The sequence below is a fragment of the Monodelphis domestica genome, chromosome 6 (genome assembly GCF_027887165.1).
Source record: "Monodelphis domestica isolate mMonDom1 chromosome 6, mMonDom1.pri, whole genome shotgun sequence".
In the NCBI taxonomy this organism is placed as follows: domain Eukaryota; kingdom Metazoa; phylum Chordata; class Mammalia; order Didelphimorphia; family Didelphidae; genus Monodelphis; species Monodelphis domestica.
In genome coordinates, this window is record NC_077232.1 from 123,648,121 (window position 1) to 123,667,274 (window position 19,154).

General features: G+C 34.5%; 1 protein-coding gene and 1 long non-coding RNA gene across 6 annotated transcripts in view; one reads left to right on the forward strand and one right to left on the reverse strand.

Moving 5' to 3' along the window:
• Window positions 1–19,154, forward strand: part of DTHD1 (death domain containing 1) — a 116,407-nt gene that overhangs the window by 26,576 nt on the left and 70,677 nt on the right. The window lies entirely within an intron of this gene.
• The window catches only part of LOC103098351 (uncharacterized), a 32,699-nt gene continuing 22,826 nt past the window's right edge, over window positions 9,282–19,154 (reverse strand). Inside the window, exon 3 of the long non-coding RNA XR_001623015.2 lies at window positions 9,282–12,681. This is a non-coding gene — a long non-coding RNA (uncharacterized LOC103098351). The remainder of the gene's footprint in view (window positions 12,682–19,154) is intronic.

Below are 19,154 nucleotides of genomic sequence, written 5' to 3' on the forward strand. Positions count from 1 at the left end.
GTAACTGATTAAATCTTATGGTTCCCTACAAAAGGAACAATTTCATATGGTGTTTTACATGTTTTGCTTAAATTTTCATTCAGATTCACATCTTGTGCCCTTCTCTTAGTCAAACCAATTTTAAATTATAACCAAGTATTATGAGCTCAACAGAAAAACTTCTTTTGGTGTAAAATGTTTATATAAAATCTCAGTATCTATTTTTACATAGCTGTTCACACTGGCCATTTCTTAGACTGTATGTTCATCAAGGCAGGATTTATATGGTATAAATAGATTTCTAGGAAATTAAAGACTTTAAGTAATATGACTTTTCCCCTAGAAATAACTCTACTGTGGACTCTAAATGGTTCTTAAAAGTCAAGAATCTAAGTATAATTCATGAAACTACACATAAGTATTTATTTGGCATTTTTGTTTGACATCCACTACTCTTTTTCCGACAAATGACATTTGCCTTTGCTTTTCAGCATTGAAATGTTTCCTTCTTTCCTTCTACTCACTTCCAATTCTCATTACTCATTGCTCACTTCAAAAACACTTTCAACCCTTTGGCTACTCTGATATCAGGTGATCCTGAATATTATACAAAATTCATGGCAAGTTGTGTGTATGAGGCCAGCATCCACTCAAAACCAGAGTTCAGGAGCCTCATCCAAAGTATTTCTTTTAACGGACAGCTAGAGGATAAGTTAGTTCAAATTAAAGATATTTAAACAACATACCAATTTAAGTGAAAACAAGATGCCCTGTACACCCAAAGGTACACTCGTGTACATATTGTGATACCACCATTGTTGAAGAAAGATATTTCTAGGGAATTTAGACAGAGGGGTACACCCAAAGGAAAGTGATTAAGGAACCTCTGATTTTGTAGTCACCAATGTCTTCTGGCGATATTAATAGGCAAGCTGCTCTCTCTGCTGGTTTTGAGTCATATCTATCCTCCCTGCCAATCTTCTCTCCACTGGATATCTGCTAAGTTGCTCTTTATTGTTCCCTGCTTGGCATTTCGAGTACTAATGCTTTTCTCTGCAACCATCTGCTCATCATCACCTTCTAGCAGCCTCTGTCATATTATAAAAAGGCACAGCCTCTGTCTGGTTATTCTCTGGTACCCTTTTTTCCTTTCTGTCCCCACCTTCCTGTTTGTCTTCCTCATTTAGAATAAGAGTTCCTTGAGAGTAGACAACCCTCTTGTTTTCTGGTTTGGGTATCTCTCTCTCTCTCTCTCTCTCTCTCTCTTTCTCTCTGTCTGTGTGTCTGTGTGTCTGTCTGTTTCTCTCTCTCTGTCTCTCTTCTATCTATCCTTTTATCTCAGTTTCTATCTCTATTATTTCTTTATCTATCTCTATTTGTCTGTCTGATCTACCTCTCTATAGTTTTATAATTACAGGCACTTTCTTTAACTCTCTTATGATGCAAACTTTAGGAAGTTAAGCCCTGGCTAGTTACAGAAACCTTGAGGCATTTTGCCTATCTTTTGAATTCTCTTTCTTCTTTTCCATGCCTTAAAATCTTCTTTAAATTATGGTCTTAAATTATTTTTATCTCCTTTAATACTCCCATGTCACTAGTATGTATCCTTTTTAAAAATTATCTTGGTGATTCCACTTAGCAAAGCAACAAAAGAACCAAATGGAATAGATTCCCTCTCTTTAATGCCCTTGGTTTTCATGGAAATCATTTCATATAGCTTTCAATAGCTTCTTATTTGACACATGATCTGATCATTTTTTAACATCCAACCTCCTTAGTATAACAAAATTATTTTCAGTAATAATCATTGTAAATCTTAATATTATCAAACAACCAGAATAGCTATAATAAAAAATCTTTAATTGAGGTAAGGGAGACTATAATCAAAAGCACTACATGAAGACACCAGCCTGAGAGGATTATAGTCTCTGGAAACACACACAGCAACACAATAAGGGGAATTTCCACCAATATGCAAAAAGTGGAGAGTTTATATTGTATTTTTTAACTTTTTATTTCAATTACATGTTGAAACAATTTTTGGCAATTATTTTCTGACATTTTGCAATTCTGTTTCTCTTTCTTCCCCCTCCTCCCTGAGGTAGTAAAGAAATAGATATAGGTGGTACCTATGCTTCTATGCAATATATAGTTCCATATTCCCTATTCTATGACAGAAGGCATCTCACCTACAATAAAAAAAAAAACCCATAAAGGAAATAAAGTAAAAGATGGCATGCAGTAAGATTCCAACAGTTCCTTTTTTGGCTATGGACTTGGGGGCCATCTTGGGACCTTGTTTTGCTGACAATAGTTTATTCCGTCACTTTCTTTTCATTGAACACTTTCTATTAATGTATATTCTGTTCTCCTGGTTCTGTTCATTTTACTTTGCATCAGTTCATATATATCTTTCCAGGTTTTCTGAATTCATCCTGTTCCTCATTTCTTATGGCACAATGGTATTCCAATTACAAGCTTATAGCACAACTTGTTCAGTTATTCCCCAATTGATGGGCACCCGCTCAGGTTACAATTCTTTGTTACTACAAAAAGAGCTGCTAAAAGTATTTTTGTACAAATAGGTCCTTTCCCCATCTTTGATCTCTTTGGGATACAGACCTAGCAGTGGCGTTGCTATTTCCAATGATATAAGCAGTTTTATGACCCTTTGGGCACGGTTCTAGATTGCTCACCAGAATAGTTTTATCAGTTCACAGTTCTACCAGCAGTGTATCAATGTGATGAATTTCTCAAATCCCCTCCAACATTTATCATTTTCCTTTTTGTCATATTAGCCAATATGATAGATATGAGGTGGTATTTCAAAGTTGTTTTAATTTTCATTTCTTAATCAATAGTGATTTGGAGCATTTTTTCATATGGCTGTAGATAGTTTTAATTTCTTCATCTTAGAAATGCCTGTTTGTATCATTTTACCATTCATCAATTGAAGAATACTTTCTATTTTTATAAATTTGCTCAGTTCTCTCTATATTTTTGAGAAATGAGACCATAGTGAGAGACATTTGCTTTAAAATGTTTCTTTTCTCAATTTGTTGTTTACCTTCTAACATTAGTTATATTGGTTTTGCTTGTATAAAACCTTTTTTATTTGATATAATCACATTTATACATTTTATTTTATTATAATGTTTTTTCTGTCTTGTTTGGTACTAAATTCTTCCCTTATCCATAAGTCGTACTAGGTAAACTCTTCTGTGTTTTGATTTGTTTATTGTATCATCTTTTATTTCTAGATCAAGTATCCATTTTGACTTTATCTTAGAGTGTAGTGTGACATGTGTTTTCTATGTCTAGTTTTGATCATATTGTTTTCCAGTTTTACCAGAAATTTTTGTTATAAATCTGCTTTTCTTTCTGGAACTGCTAGAGTTCTTTCTCCAAAAGCTTGAATCTTTGGATTTATCAAACACTAAGTTGCTATGGACATTAATGGACATTAACTACCATGTGTTGATTACCTAACCTAATGTATTGAGCCACCACTCTTATTTCTTAGCCAGTACCAGATTCTTTTGATGATTACTGTTTTACAGTACAGTTTGAGTTCTGATATGACTAGACCTTCTTCCTTCATAGATTTAAAAAAATCAATTCTCTGAATATTCTTGACCTTTTGTTCTTCCATCTGAATTTTGTTCATATTTTTTCTAGTTCTAGGAAATACTTTTTGTGTGGTTTCATTAGTATGGTACTGAATAGATAAATTAATTTATATAATAAGATTGTTATTTGTATTATATTACTTGGCCTACCCATGAGCAATTAATATTTTTTCCAATTGTTTAGGTCTAACTTTTTGCCTGGGAAAAGTGTTTTGTAATTGTGTTCATGTAGCCATTAGGTTTGTTTTGGTAATCACACCCCTAGGTATTTTATATTATCTACAATTATTTTTAGTGGAATTTCCTTTTTTCTCTCTTGAAGTTGAGAGCTTATGTAGTTTTTAGAGAGAAAAGGGGGAAGGGCTACAGACAAGATAAGTAAGTTTACAAACTCTTTCGGAAAATAGGAGGTAGCCAGAGGCTAGGGTGGCTGGGAGCAGCTTAGATGCAAAAATTGTGGCTAAAAGTGGACAAAGAGATACCAAGTTAGATTGATTTTAGCTAATCCTGGTCAAAGTATTTAGAAACAATGTCAAGATGAAATGAAACAAATAATAATAATGGCTAGAAAAGAAATGCAATGAAAATTGTTTATTAAACTTTATAATGTCAATAAAATAAAAATAAATATTTCAGTACAAAGAGTTATGGATTGATACTTTTAAATTACATTAATAACCATACCAATTAAAATAAAATAAATATTACAGTGCAAAAAATGTGAAGTAAAGGATTAATTCTTTTAAATTATATCAATATAGTGCCCTTGAGTAGTTTTTCCTAACAAAGAAGTACTTCTTAAGCTTCAAGGGATGACACTTCATCTGTTCCTGAAGATTCTTGCCAGTTTGCTCATCTGGAGATTGCAACTCCTACTGCATAGCTGCTCCTACCCCCTTCTAGTTTCAGAAGAAAGTGTCTGGCTTTTCCCCAGCTCAGCAGAACTCTGCTGCAGTCCCAGGGATGGGAAGAAAGCATATACCTTCTCAGGTTCTTTCTCCCTGGCCAATACCTAGGAGCTTCCCCTACCCAATGTCTGCCATTCAAGCTTGTTGCTTTCACCAGAGACTTACCTACCAGAAGGGCAGTTTGTGTCCATGGACTCTGCTTTCCTTAGCTTCCCTCCTTAATGCATCCACCTTCTTATGGTCCACACCTTGGTGGACAACTGCCATTGCCTTGTGCCTTGGTACTTTGGCGAATGATCCCGAAAGGCTCAAAGCTGGTGGAGATAAGAGACCTTTGCCCACTATTCACCAGCAACCCAAATCCCTGTCTTCAGCACACATGGATATAATCCACATTCTAATGGAGCTTCCAAGACAAATCATTTGTCACTGAGCCCTCCTTTACATTGCTACACTCTCCAAATTAGCTAACCCTTACTCTGTAAACATTAAATTAGGCTTGCTTGTTGGCTTATAACTTTCTTCATTATTTTGCAAATATATTTATTATGTTATTCCAACTAACTCCCAAGATCCTCCTTAAAGGCAAGAATCATCTTTTATCCTTTTTTATTCCCTTTAAATTTTCCCACAATGATTCAAACCAGGCTCTGCACATAGCATGCACATAGAAAGCAGAAGAGCTTTGAAGGTCCACCTGGCTTCCTTCCAAGATGTGATTATTTGATGATCTTGCCTCTTCGTCATTGTGTGGTCAACAAGTGATGATGAAACAACTTGGGCTGAAAATGATTGTGACACCTAGAGCAGATCCGAGTCTAGTTGCCACAGAATAGACTGGGTTCGACAATTTCAATTGGAATACTTGAATGTTGTTGGGAATCTTTATTGATGTAATCACAAACTCTGCCAGTATTATTACATTGTTCTACTTTGTTAGTATATTTGTGATAGACTATTGCCAAGGGTTGTGTAATTCGATGACAATTGAAAATAAACTTATCACCAAGGGCTTAAAAAAACATGGATGTTTCTATCTTCTCAGAGGAATTCCCAGAGAAATCTGTCCTTTTTAAAAATATAGCTAACAGAGCCCTTGGGAGACTCCTACTTGTTCACAAAGGGCACTCCCAGGATTCATTTCTTCCTATCTTTGGCAAACATGGCCTAATTAAGCATATATGTATTTTTTATTATATTATTAAATTTATATATGTATATAAATCTCTTTGATTTTCACTCCGAGGTCCCTCCATAAAGGGGACTATGAATTCTAGAGTTCCCTGGTCTCTGACATGTTGGGATTTCAAAGTTTTTTCCCCTTTATTCTCAAGTGTGTTTTTGATGGTAAGAACAATTTAAAACAGTAAGATGTTTGGGAGTCTGGTATACTTCTTTAAATAATTAATTTAGACTTTGAAAAAAAATCTGGGTTTTATGTTGCTTTTATTATACATGACTCTCTTCTCAATGCTTTCCACCCTGAAGAACATTCCCTTCTAACAAAGAATAATTAAGCAAAACTAACATATTGCCCATGTAGGACAACATATGCCTCTTCTGAACCTTGGACTCTGTCCCAGGGACATTGGGTGCTGATAGGTGAGCTGTCACTGCTTCCCAGTCATCTCCATAACATTTTGTTTCCACTTTAGTCCCTGGAATGACTTTTCAGATAGATGAGTTTTCACCTTTTCCATCTTATTTTATTTGGAATCTAGTCTTGAGGCCACTTTCAGACTTTCTGTGTGTGATGCTACCTCCCCTTTTCCTTCTTCTATCTCCATTAAAATCTAAATACTAAAGAACAGGGATTTGTATCTCTATGGTTTAACATAATAATTGACACATAGTAAGTACATTATAAATTCTGGGAGTATACACAAGGCACAAGAAGACTTCCCATGGCAAAACTGGTGGTTGAGAATGATTTGTTCCAATGGCCATGAAAGCAGGATTAGTAGGCACTGTTGGAATGTTTAGAGCTTGGACACAGAAGAAGTCAAGGTCATCCATTGCATCCCAGACCATTGTCAATCATCTTGACTTTTCTCTTGCTACTGGACTTTGATGATTCTGAGAGAGAGAGAGAAAGAGAGAGAGACAGACAGACAGACAGACAGACAGAGGTACAGAGGTAGAGTAAGAGGGAGAGGGAGAGGGAAAAAGACACAGAGAGAAGAAACTGTGCAATTCTGTTTCACTTAAATCCAATTTATGTACAAGTCAAAAGACATCACCAGTGATGTCATTTTGGCCCTCTTTGAATATGAAATGCAACAACCAAATTAATATGTTCTCTCTGTCTGTCTGTCTGGCTGTCTGTCTGTCTCTCTCTTCCATAAACCTCTATGAAAATGAAGAAGGTATATTTTCTATCAATCTTCTGGAGTCATTGAATTAATTTGAATTCTGCTTTTTTAGTGTAATTTTCCTTTATACTATTGTGTTGATTAAATAACCTCTCTAGAATGAATGATTAATTTTTCTCAATTACATGTAAAAATAATTTCAATGTTTTCTTTTTAAATTTTTGAGTTCTAAATTTCTCCCTAGCCTTGGTCCCCTCCACCTCATAGAGAAACCAAGCAATTTTATATAGGTTATACATATGCAGTCATGCAAAACATTTTCATATCAGTAATTTTGAGAAAGAAAATAAAGACCCTCCCCCACCAAAAAAACAAACAAGAAAAATAAAGAAACAACAAAACAAAACAAGAAAAACAAAAAAAACAAATAAGAAAAATATTTTAAAAGTTGCTTTGATCTGCATTCAGACTCCATCAATTCTTTGGAGGTATATGTATTTATTTCTTTTTTTATCCCAAGACTTTCAAAATTGTCTTGGATCATTGTATTACTGAGAATAGCTAAGTTATCCACAGGTTGATCATCTTAAAACATTGTTTCTGGGCACATCCTTTTTTTCTGGTTCTGTTTACTTCCCTTTGAGTCAGTTCATGAAAGTATTTATAGATTATTCTGAAAGCATCCTATTTATCATTTAATATAACACAGTAGTATTTCAACAAAATCATATACAACAACTTATTCAGCCATTCTCCAGTTGATGAATATCCCCTTAATTTTCAAGTATTCAAAAGCACTGCTATAGTTTTCTACATATAGGTTCTTTTCTCTTTTTAAAAAAATTCTCTATGGAATACAGATCTAGTAGTAGTAGTATTGCTAGATCAATTATTTTATATAGTTTTATAGACCTTTGGGCATAGTTCCAAATTGCTCTCCAAAATGGTTGTTTATTTCAAAATTCCACCAATACTGCTTTTAGTTAGTGCCCTAATTCTACCATATCCTTCCCTATATCTGTCATTTTCCTTTTCTGTGATATTAGTCAATCTGATAGGTGTGAGGTGGTACCTCAGAGTTATTTTAATTTACATTTCTCTAATCAATAGTGCTTTAGAGCATTTTTTCATATGACTTTAGATAGCTTTGATTTCTTCCCCTGAAAACTGCCAGTTCATATCCACTGACCGTTTATCAATTGGTGAACAACTTGGATTCTGAGAAATAAGGCTTTTACCAGAGAAACTTATTGTAAAATTTTTTCAGTTATTATTACTATATATTTCCCTCTATCCAATTTCCCCCTTTTTGTTTTCTTCTTTCCTTTTTACCCAGTCCTTCCTCAAAAGAGTTTTGCTTCTGACTACTGCCTCCCCCAACTTATACTTCCTTCTCTCAGACCCCCCCACTTTCTTTCATTTCCTTCTTCTCTTACTTCCCTGTAGTGCAAGATAGATGTCTATACCCAAATTAATATGTATATTATTCTTTCTTTAAGCCAATTCTGAAGAGAATGATGTTCAAGCATTATCTGATCTTCCCCTCCACAGTAAAAATTCTTTTGTATCTCTTTTAGGTGAGATAATTCACCCCATTCTACATTTTCCATCCCTCTTCTTCCAGTGCATTCTTCTTTCTCACACCTTAATTTTATTTTTTTTAGATATCATTTCATAGCCAACTCATACCCATACCCTCTGCCTATGTATACCTTTTCTAACTGTCTTATTAATGGTAAAATTCTTAAGAGTTAAAAGTATCATCTTCTCATATAAGGATGTTAACAGTTTAACCTTATTAAATCCCATATGATTTCTCTTTCCTATTTACCTTTTTATGCTTCTCTTGAGTTTTTTATCTTTGAAAGTCAAGTTTTCAATTCATTTATGGTCTTTCTGTCAGGAATGGTTGAAAGTCCTCCATTTCCTTAAATATACATTTTTCCCCTGAAGGATTATACTTAGTTTTACTGGTTAGTTGATTCTTGGTTGTAATATTAGCTTCTTTGCCCTCGTTAATGTCACATTCCAACTTCTAAGACACTTTATTATTGAAGTTGCTGAACAATATGATATTCTGATTGTGTCCTCAAGATATCTGATTTTTTTTTCTAGCTGCTTGCAATATTTTCTCCTTGACTTGAAGTCTCTGCAATTTGGTTATTGAATTTCTGGGAATTTTCATTTGCAGATATTTTTCAGAAGGTGATCAATGGAATATTTCAATTTTCATTTTATACACTGGTTCTAGCATGTTGAAGTAGTGTTCCTTAATAATTTCTTGAAATATAATGTCTATGATTTTTGTTTTTTTTTCATTATGACTTTCAGGTTTTTAAGAATTCTTACATGATCTCTCCTGAATCTTTTTTCCAGCTAAGTTTTTAAGAAATGAAATATTTCACTTTTTCTTCTGTTTTTTTTTCATTATTTTGATTTCATTTTATTGTTTCTTGATGTTTCATGGAGACATTAGCTTTCACTTGTCCATTCTAATTTTTAAGGAATTGTTTTTTCAGTTAGCTTTCATCCTTCTTTTCCAGGTCAATTCTACTTTTGGAGAATACCTTTTTTCAGTGAATTTTTGTACATTTTTTCCATGTGGCCCATTCTGTTTTTTAGAAAATTCTTTTCTTCAATAGATCTTTCTGCCTCTTTTATCATTAGACCAGTTCTGTCTTTTTAATGCATTACTTTCTTCAGTATTTTTTCCCCAATAACTGTATTTACAAGGCTTTAAAATTCACATTTTAAATCCATGCAGAGAACACACAAAAGTCCAATTCTGGGGTTCATCTTTGTCTAAGTTGCTAGGTAATTTTGCACTTAAAATTCCAAACGTCTTTATTTCTCCCAATTCTTTCTAATATTATAAAGAGAATGTTAACAAGGTTACTATTTTTCAAATAATCTATATTATAAGCTCTTTTAATATTTAAGTGTTATTTATTTTGCATATCAGAAAAATGAGAAATATAGGCTTATTAATACATATTCTTCCCTACACCCAACGTTGCTCCTAGGATATACACTGAAATCAAAATCATGTTGCATATTAAATTACTGTATCTCTTTAAATAATCATAGCATAAGAACTGTTTACCAGGTTTGCTAAAGACTTCTTTCTGAAAAACTTGATTGATTATTAGGGAGTAATTTAGACATTTAGAGTATGCAAAATGAATTTATAAAGTAAGGGTGACCTTATAGTTGGGACAGGGATGGGGAGGTCAAGGCAGACTTCTTGTGATTAAATTAGAATAGTTCTTTCCCTGAGCAAAAGGACAAGTTGCTATGGTTAATGACTTATTTTCTTGACAAAGTTGATAGTCTGAGACAAGAGAACAATTAAGTTATTTTTTTCAGATCTGATTACTGAGATATAGTTTCAAATCATTTACTAAACTATTGCTTACACTTTGCACTGTATAATCTAAAGTAAACAGTAAAAAGACCTTCATTTTGAAACATTGACAATGCTATAAAGATTAGCTTTAACTTCTGTTCTACTGTTAAAAAGACATCTCTCCTCTTAGTAGCATTAAGGAGCTTAACCTGTTTAATGAACTCTAAAAATAACATTTTTTCTAATGAGGAATATATGCAACATTTATGAGAAAATGACAGAGAGGGCATTTCCATAGCATCTGACCTAAATAGCCTACATAAGATTTGATTCAATAAGGGAATCTGGGATTAAATCTAAGTATCATGTGGAACTGTTAACTCTTTGTTTGCCAGTATTTGCAAATGGACAATTTCAACATAACAAATTATAAGTAACACTCCTAAGATTCTACACCATATTGGAGAGAAACTGACCTTTTCAGGTCACTTAAAAATAGCACATTATCTCATTGTTTATAACTTTGATCCATTCGCATAATTAGATTCTGTCCTCATTATTAATGAGCTAATTTCACATTATGAAGTGGTTCTTTAGAAGCAGCAGAGAAAAGGAATTGCTCTCCATACTCCCTTTCCTAGCCCCCTGCTGGCCCCCAGGATTTAAATATTAGTAAAATGGGTGTTGGGCAAGCCTTGAAGGAATTTTCCACCCAGGTCTTGCAAGGTCAGGAGGCAGAAATGGAGGAGGAGAAAGTGATCAGGTTTCTATATTTTCCCTGCTGAAAAAGATACTTAGGGTTTGAAGTGTGGCCCCTTCTGACTAACTGCAGAAAATTCAGATTGTGAACTGAAACTTTGATTTGGATCCTGCATGAAGATGAGATAAGAGAGGGCAAGATGAAATCAGACATTCTTGTCAGGGAACAGTTAAAAGTAAGGTAGCCAAGAAAAGGTTAAATATCAAGGAGACTTGGAGGTTAGAGTGAACCAGTGATATGGTATCAGAGCAAGAAGCATTCAGTGCAGAGATAACTAGGTGGTAAACTAGAGAACCAAGCCTAGATTTGGGAGGATCTAGGTGCAAATCTGACCTCAGATACTTCTTAAATGGATGAGTGATCCTAGGCAAGTCACTTAACCCCATTTGCCTAGCCCTTGGCCTTATATTATAGAGTTTTTACTAAGATAGAAATTAAGAATTTTTAAAAAAGTATTCGGTGCACAATTTTTTTTTCTCCTTTGGTTTTATGTTTCTAGCACTTGATAATAGCATAAAAGCTGGAAAGAGTTTATAAGAAGAGGAGTCTATGAGTGCTGGAGTGTAGCTGATACTATAGTCCCCAAGTTTAAATTTTGGCATTTTTGTAAAATCATGAAACACCCTTGTGCATCCTCCCCTTTGCCTCATAATGATGTCATTGCTCCTAGGTGTTTTTTCATGTATAATAAAATCTCTTTTCTTCATGAAAACATTTCAAATACATGAAACCAGCTGGAAATTCCATGTAAATCATTTTTTTTTCTCAGCTAACCCTCCATATTTTCTTTAATCTTCATAATGTATAAACTTCAGGTTCTTAACTTTTTTGGTCACTGTCTTCGGATGTTCTCCTATTTATCTTAGAAACACATGATCTCCTAGTTTCAGATTCTATTTTCTACAATATGGAACCCCAAACTGAACTCGAAACTGCCTTTATGACCTGACCAGGGCAGAATACAGTAAAACTATGGAGGCAATTACCTCTCTGATTCTGGAAACTATCTATAAATGAAATATAATATCATATCATGTTTTTTTTTTTAAACCCTTACCTTCCGTCTTGGAGTCACTACTGTGTATTGGCTCCAAGGCAGAAGAGTGGTAAAGGCTGGGCAATGGGGGTCAAGTGACTTGCCCAGGGTCACACAGCTGGAAAGTATCTGAGGCCAGTTTTGAACTTAGGACCTCCATCTTTAGGTCTGACTCTCAATCCATTGAGCCACCCACTTCCCCCCATATCATGTTTTTAAAGCTATTATATCATACTATTAATATACTGAATTTCACATCCATGAAGAAATTTAGATTTTTTTCAGATCAATTGTTTCATAGCCTTATCTCTGCAAACATGTACTTGTAAAGGGGATTTTTAAAAAACAGAAATATAATACCTTTTAAAATTTTATTTTCTTAAGAGTCTACTCAATGTTTCACAATATCAGTATGTTTTTGGATCCTGAGTCATCCAATGTGTTAACTATCTCTTTTAGCTTTGTGCCATCTGGTAATCTGAGAATTAATTCCTTTACTATAGTGATTCATGAAATCATTAGCTCAGAGTCAAAGATTTCTGCAATTTGTATTGCATTTAGTAATTTTCCAAGATGTTTCCTAGTTCCTTGGAATATCACTTTTAGGTCAGCTGGGCACAAACACCTGCATAAACTTCACTCTCAGATTTCTGAGAGGTTTGCTCTTTGACCTTTCAAAACTCACAAAGTCCAACCTCCAATCTCCTTCACCTAAAAAAAAAAAATAGAACAAATGCAGAAGTAATTAATAGATTTTCATAGGTAGGTATTCAGAGGTAGTCACATATGCACCTCACAATATTACATATCTTCTCCCAAAGGATTATCTGAAAGCAAGTAATACCAAGATAAGGTAGAGATTCTTGTCCATGAATGCCTTTTGAATAAATTCCTTATTATAATTATATAATTAATAAGAAAAATGATTGCACTTGACAAATGAGAAGATCAGAACTAGTTATGGAATACCAATACCTGCTCTAAAATCCACTTGAAGATCATATTAGCTGAGTACTTTGCTTAGGCTTATATGGAACAGATCATTACACAAAGGTTTTTATTTCTATTCTTAAATGAATGAGAGCCTAATCTTGAATATATAGATGCACAGAACATCATTATCAAGGTGTTATGGCCCAAAGTCTAATAATGAGAACTTCTAGATAACCAAATATATTATTTATCCATAGAGGACAATCTAAGTATAGAAATTTGACTTGCTGATTGAACTTCAGAAAATCATACACTGACCAACTTTGCTATAATTCTACCAAAAATGCTTATTTTCCTATTTCTAGTATGCACGCTACAATGTGTTATTCCTGCATAAAGTGCAATTTGAAGAATATTTTATTTATTTATTTTCTTTTTTTTAAAGATACAATTTTGACATCTTTTTTAAAATCACCTATATTTCCCTAATGTGTAATTCCCATTCTGCTTTCCCCCTCTTGGTGCCATCTCTTATTTTAAAGAATAATAACAAGAAAAATCAGTATGTCTAAAAAAGTATAATATTATCTATAGCATTCAATTTCCATAATCCACAATTTCTGAGAAGAAAGATTAAAGTACTTCCTGAAATCTTTTCCTTTTGGGGACCAAACTTGTTCATTTTAATTTCATACCACTTGTTTCAATTATTTTGTTATTCTATTTATTTCACTAGAGTCATTATATTGTTTTATTGTTCTCATTCATTCACTTAGTAACAATTCATATGTTTATCAATGCCTTTCTGTTTTCATCATATTCATTATTTCTTATAACAAAATAATATTCCAGTTCCTTCAAGTGCCATGATTTGTTTAACTATTTGCCAACTGATAAGGGTCTATTTAATTGCCTGTTCTTTGCCATTACACACACACAGAAGTGTTAACATGACTTTTTTATTGTATATGAAGTTTTCCTTTATGATATTACAAATTACTTTCAAGAACAATCGATCCAATCCACAGGCCCATCCAGCAACCATGCACTAAAGTATTCATCTTTCTACATCTCCTCCAGTGTTGACTATTCCCAGAGGAGAGTAAGTACACCTCTGGTTTGGAAATAGCAGATTTTTTTTTTGTAAAAGCTTCCTTGCTATACCTGTTTAGTGAATACATTTTATAAATATAAGTATCTAGTCAATAACCTAACCCTTTTGGGCTCGAGAACAACAGTGATAGAAAAACCAAAACCCTCAGGGTTCCTTTGATATTCTGAGGTGATATTACACTAATATTTTTGGAATTACATCAAGTATGACTGGGGTAAGGAGGATTCCTTGTTATAAGCTGTAGAGATGTTAAATGCTACATTAGTTTAGAATATAAACTAATTTATAAAATTTTACAGGTTGGGATGCTGGATGATTATGAGTAAAGAAGACAGAAGCAATAAAGGGAAAATTAGTTTAAAGAAAACTTGCCAAGAAATCCAAATAAATAAAGTTACCATGAGGGTATTTAAGGGAAAAATCAAAGACAGAAAACAAATAGAAGAAAGAGGTAAAAAGATCTGCAAAGGATTTTTACCATCAAAGACAATGGTTTCATTACTTTGAACTCTAACTTTAAGTCCATAAACAATGATTAAATGTTTCTTCTGTGCTAGGTACTGTGCTAAGTCCAGGAATACAAATACAAAGGGAAAGAAAATTTGTCCTCATCCTTAAAGAGATTATATTTAATGAGGTAATGAGTATCATGAAGCTGAAAAGGCTGAGAGGAAGCAGACAAAGCTCAGAGATGTAGGAGTGAAGATGAGAGGATGAAGACATTGATGGCTTCCTTAAAATCGAGGTTCTTGAGGAACCAACCAATCATAAGTAAAGGGATGTGGGCAAAGTATACTTCCAGTGTGAGAAAGCTAGATGTGGAGGGAACTTCTAGAGTAATGAGAACTTTTACATCCAGCAGCCAAGTTGGTGGAGTAAGGAATGCTCTGAGGAAGCTCATCCAAATCCACCTCCAGACAACCAAAAAAAAAAAAAGTATAGCCTCAAAACAAACCAAGAAAAGACTAAAGCAGGATTTCAGTCAGTGAAAACAGAGAGTTCATAGGAAGGATTTGTCTCACTGGAGTAAGGGGGAGAGAAGTAGAACTGGTAGGTAAGGAACTAACTGCCCAGAACCTGCAAAGGAGAAACTTAGAACACACCAGAGAGATTTAAGGAGCTGTCCAGGGCAAACACACCCAGGAGAATCCTTAGAGGAAGGAGCAACCTAGCAATCTCAATACCTAGGGGAGCTGGCAGCTAAGAAGAGGAATCCAGCTCAATGCAGTACACATGGTACCCAAAGAAACTCAGAAGTATTCCCTGCACCCCAAGAGTGAAGCTGAGCTTCAACATATAGGCAAGGTCACAAAAAAGCCCCACTCCCAATGGAGTAAAAGACATTAAAAAATCTGACCCTGGGAAACTATTCTAGCAGCAGAGAAGACCAAAATGCAAGCTCAGAAGATATCAGTGCCCAAGTGGAAATGCATGAAGACTCAATGACAAATGTGAAAGGATACAGAACCAAAGTGAAATCCTGGAAGAGCTCCAAAAGAGGATCACCAAACAAATAAGAAAGGTAGAAGAAAATTGAAAGAAGAAATAAGAGGTGTGAAAAAGGAAATATAAAACCTCAAGCCAGAAAACTATTGCCCCCAAATTAGAATTGGACAAATGGAAGCTAATGACTCCTTAAGATAACAGGAAAAAAATCAAACAAATTAAAAAGACTAGAATAATGAGGATTCTGGTATATGGTAGAGAAAGTCTATAGAATTAGGAAAAGAAATTGCAAAGGAGGATTTTGCTTTGGTATTATTGGGATAGATAGGGAGGAGAAAAAGAGCAATTATATATTTGTTGCTGATATAGCCATTGTTTGGCATTTGTGGGTTTTTATTACACCAAGTCAGAAGTCCTTCAAAGTAGTAAGGGTAGAAAAGTAAAAAGTTAACTGATTATTTTCTATTTTTATTCCATATTTTCTCCGAGGCATTAAAGATACTTTAATATGATGCCAACTTGACTAAGCTAGATTTGAACTGTTTTGTATTATAGATTTTGGGTTATTTCAGTCTAGCAAAAATTAATAAGAAATTGGAAGACCTCTTAAAAATCAGTGAAAGAGACAATTTGCCTCATTTGGCTAAATAATCATGGACAAATCACTTATCTCTGAACCTTCATTTCTTCCTCTGTAAAATGAGGATAATTGATACTTGAGCTTCCTATGTCACAGGTAATCATGAGAATCACATAAGATATTGTAGACAGAATTATAAAATCATGAAATTTTAGACTTGAAAGATTCTGGAGTGAGAATCTAATATAGAATTACTCCACCTTTTAAAAAATATTGATGAGAAAAATAAGGCTTAGAGAAGTTGCTATTGGTCCAGAAAGAGCAGAGCCAGGACTACTGTTCTGTGCTCATTCTGAGCATGACAATTGAGGCAAGAAGCAGGAAAGCATCACATGAAGGGCAAGCAAGGTTTCAAAGGACCTTGAGATTATGCCAAATTTCTCCTGAAGATAAAACTTGAGATAAGAGTATAAGGTACAACTGTGAGTGGGGACATGATGGCCCTCTTCAAATATTTAAAGGACTATCATAGAATGATTAAAGATATTATACATTAAATCATTATTATTAATTACATATTAATACTACCTATCAGTTAATAATAATTGGTTAATAATATCTTTGGCTGCAGAGGAAATGAACAAAAAGCAACAGAAAACTTACAAAGAAACAAACAGCCTTATATAAGAAATTTTATCTTAAGAATTAGAGCTATCTAAAAGTTAAACTGACTGTCTAGGGAAATAATGAGCTCCATCCTCCCTGGAGATCTTCAAGCAGTCTGGATAATCACCTGTTACAGACAGAGGTGGACAAGATTCTTGTTCCGTTAAAGGTTAGACTAGGGAGCCTTTTCCATCTTTGAGATTCTATGACTGTACTTCATTACCACAAAACATTCTATTATTATGGCTCTTATTTTGTGTCTCTTATAGTTCTATCTCTTGCCTTTTCTTTCTCTCTCTCTCTCTTTTTTCCCCTTAATTAAAAAAAAATTCTTTCTGCAAGAGGAACTTATGTATTATTTTGTCACTGCCTGGTAGAGAGTTAAGCAGCCAGAAAAGCTCAGCAACTGATTCCAAGCACCAGGATATCACAAGAAGGACTGTGCTGATCCATATGACACTTGCAAAATTTGAAATTCTGTGTGTGAAATAAATTTCAGGAAAAAAAACAGGCACTGGATTTTTTTTTTACTCCCCATTAAAATTCATGAAAAGATATTTCATTTGGTTTCATTTTATGGTTCCATGAAGCTAAAAATATAGACCATAGGTTTGTTGTTTTTTCAAATTATTCAATTATAACAATGATTCATGATCTATAGTACTGGAAAACAGACAAGTGTTGCAAAATCATAATCCAAAACACTAGGATTGGTTTCAAGCTTTATTATGATGAGCAATGAGCCTGAGTTATCCAAATAGCTAAATACCAACATTTTTGGAATACAGCACAGCCCCTGATACTGGGTGCAAATACCATTGTTTCCTCTTAGCAACTGCTGTGTGTTTAGCAAGCAGTCCTTGCCAATGCAAACTCTCAATGGTACACTTTCATATGTGAGAAGGCATTTCTAAACAATAACTGTTATAATTCAACGGGAGCAAAGAGTCTGTAATTTATTTGAACAGACTGTCAGCAAATGTGTCTCCTCTAATCTTTTCAATCTGGTGACCCATTTTAGAGCAACACCACCTCTAGTATGCCTTCTCTTCCCACAAAATTCTATTGACAAACACTGACAAAAATGTAAACACTTGTTAAAGCCTATTTTTCAACTGCTGCCTTATCCTTTGTGTAAGCAATGATAATGTCTTCCTCAGAGTATTTCTAAGTTATGTTGTTTGCCCTTGGAAGGAAATTTCTTAAAGGGAAAGGTCAGTGTTTAGAGTTGTTTGTTTAAATTCATTATTAATGACTAACATTTATTGAGCACCTCTTTTGGGGGACAGGGTGGAAGGTTGTGAGTATGCAGCATTAATTAGCACTGATCCATGTGGCTGGTCGCCCCATACATATCCAGTTCATTTGTGGCTCATGGTTCCAGTTCTGATCTATATTCCTGTTTGGACCATTTAGTCTACTTTTAATTGAAGTACATTCTTGGGTGCCTGAATTTTTACCATTTTCTCATGACAACAAATTGCTCAAAGAAGGCTACTTTCAAAGAGGTTTAACATACAAGCAAATGACTTGACATCTTAGGTAATTTAATCAAATTTGGAGGTTTTTGATTCCCTCTGAACTTCTCAGTGAAGGTTGAGAGCACTACCCTCCTCCTAATGGCCCAGGTTCACAACATTGGTGCCATTCTAGACCTCACTCTACTAACCCCACATTGCCAAGTCGTTGCCAGGTCTTGTCATTCTACCTTTGTAAACTTACTGGCACTCTTACTCTTCTCTCTACTCACACAGTCACTCCCCTGGCACAGGCTCTCATCATCTCACACCTAGGCTAGTGCAGACAGCCTTCTGATTGGTCTCCTTAACTATTTTCTCACTCCGGTTCATCTTCCACTCAGCTGCCAAAATCATCATCCTTAAAGGCAGATACGACCATATCAACCTCCTCCTGACTCTAACTCAGTGAACTCCAGTGGTCTCATTACCTGCAGGATCAAACCTAAAATGTGTCCGACTTTTAAAGATCTTTATGACCTAATTCTATAATAATCACTTTTCTTGCCTTTTTCACATTCTACTCCTCTTTGCATAGTGACAAGCTGGCTTTGTCATTCCTCAAATAAGACATTCGGTCCCCCTGCTCCTGTCCTTTTTGGCTATCTGTCCTTTTGGTCTAACAAATGCAGAAACAACCCTCCCCCCCCCCCCCAATTTTCTCTGCCTCCTGGCTTTCTTCAAAACTCAGATCAAATTTTTTGTTCTACAAGAAGTCTGTCCTGAGGAGGCAAAGATGCTTTCCAGCTAGAGAGGATCAAAGAAGTTTTCACTGAAGACATGACACATCAGCTGGATCTTGAAAAATGAGAAAGATTTCATTAAGCCGAAATAGGGGAGAGAGTTCCTTTGGAGCAAAGGAACTCAAAAAAGCATAAAATTTATGTTTTATGTAAACAAGCATCAGACAAAATAAGGAAAAGCCAAT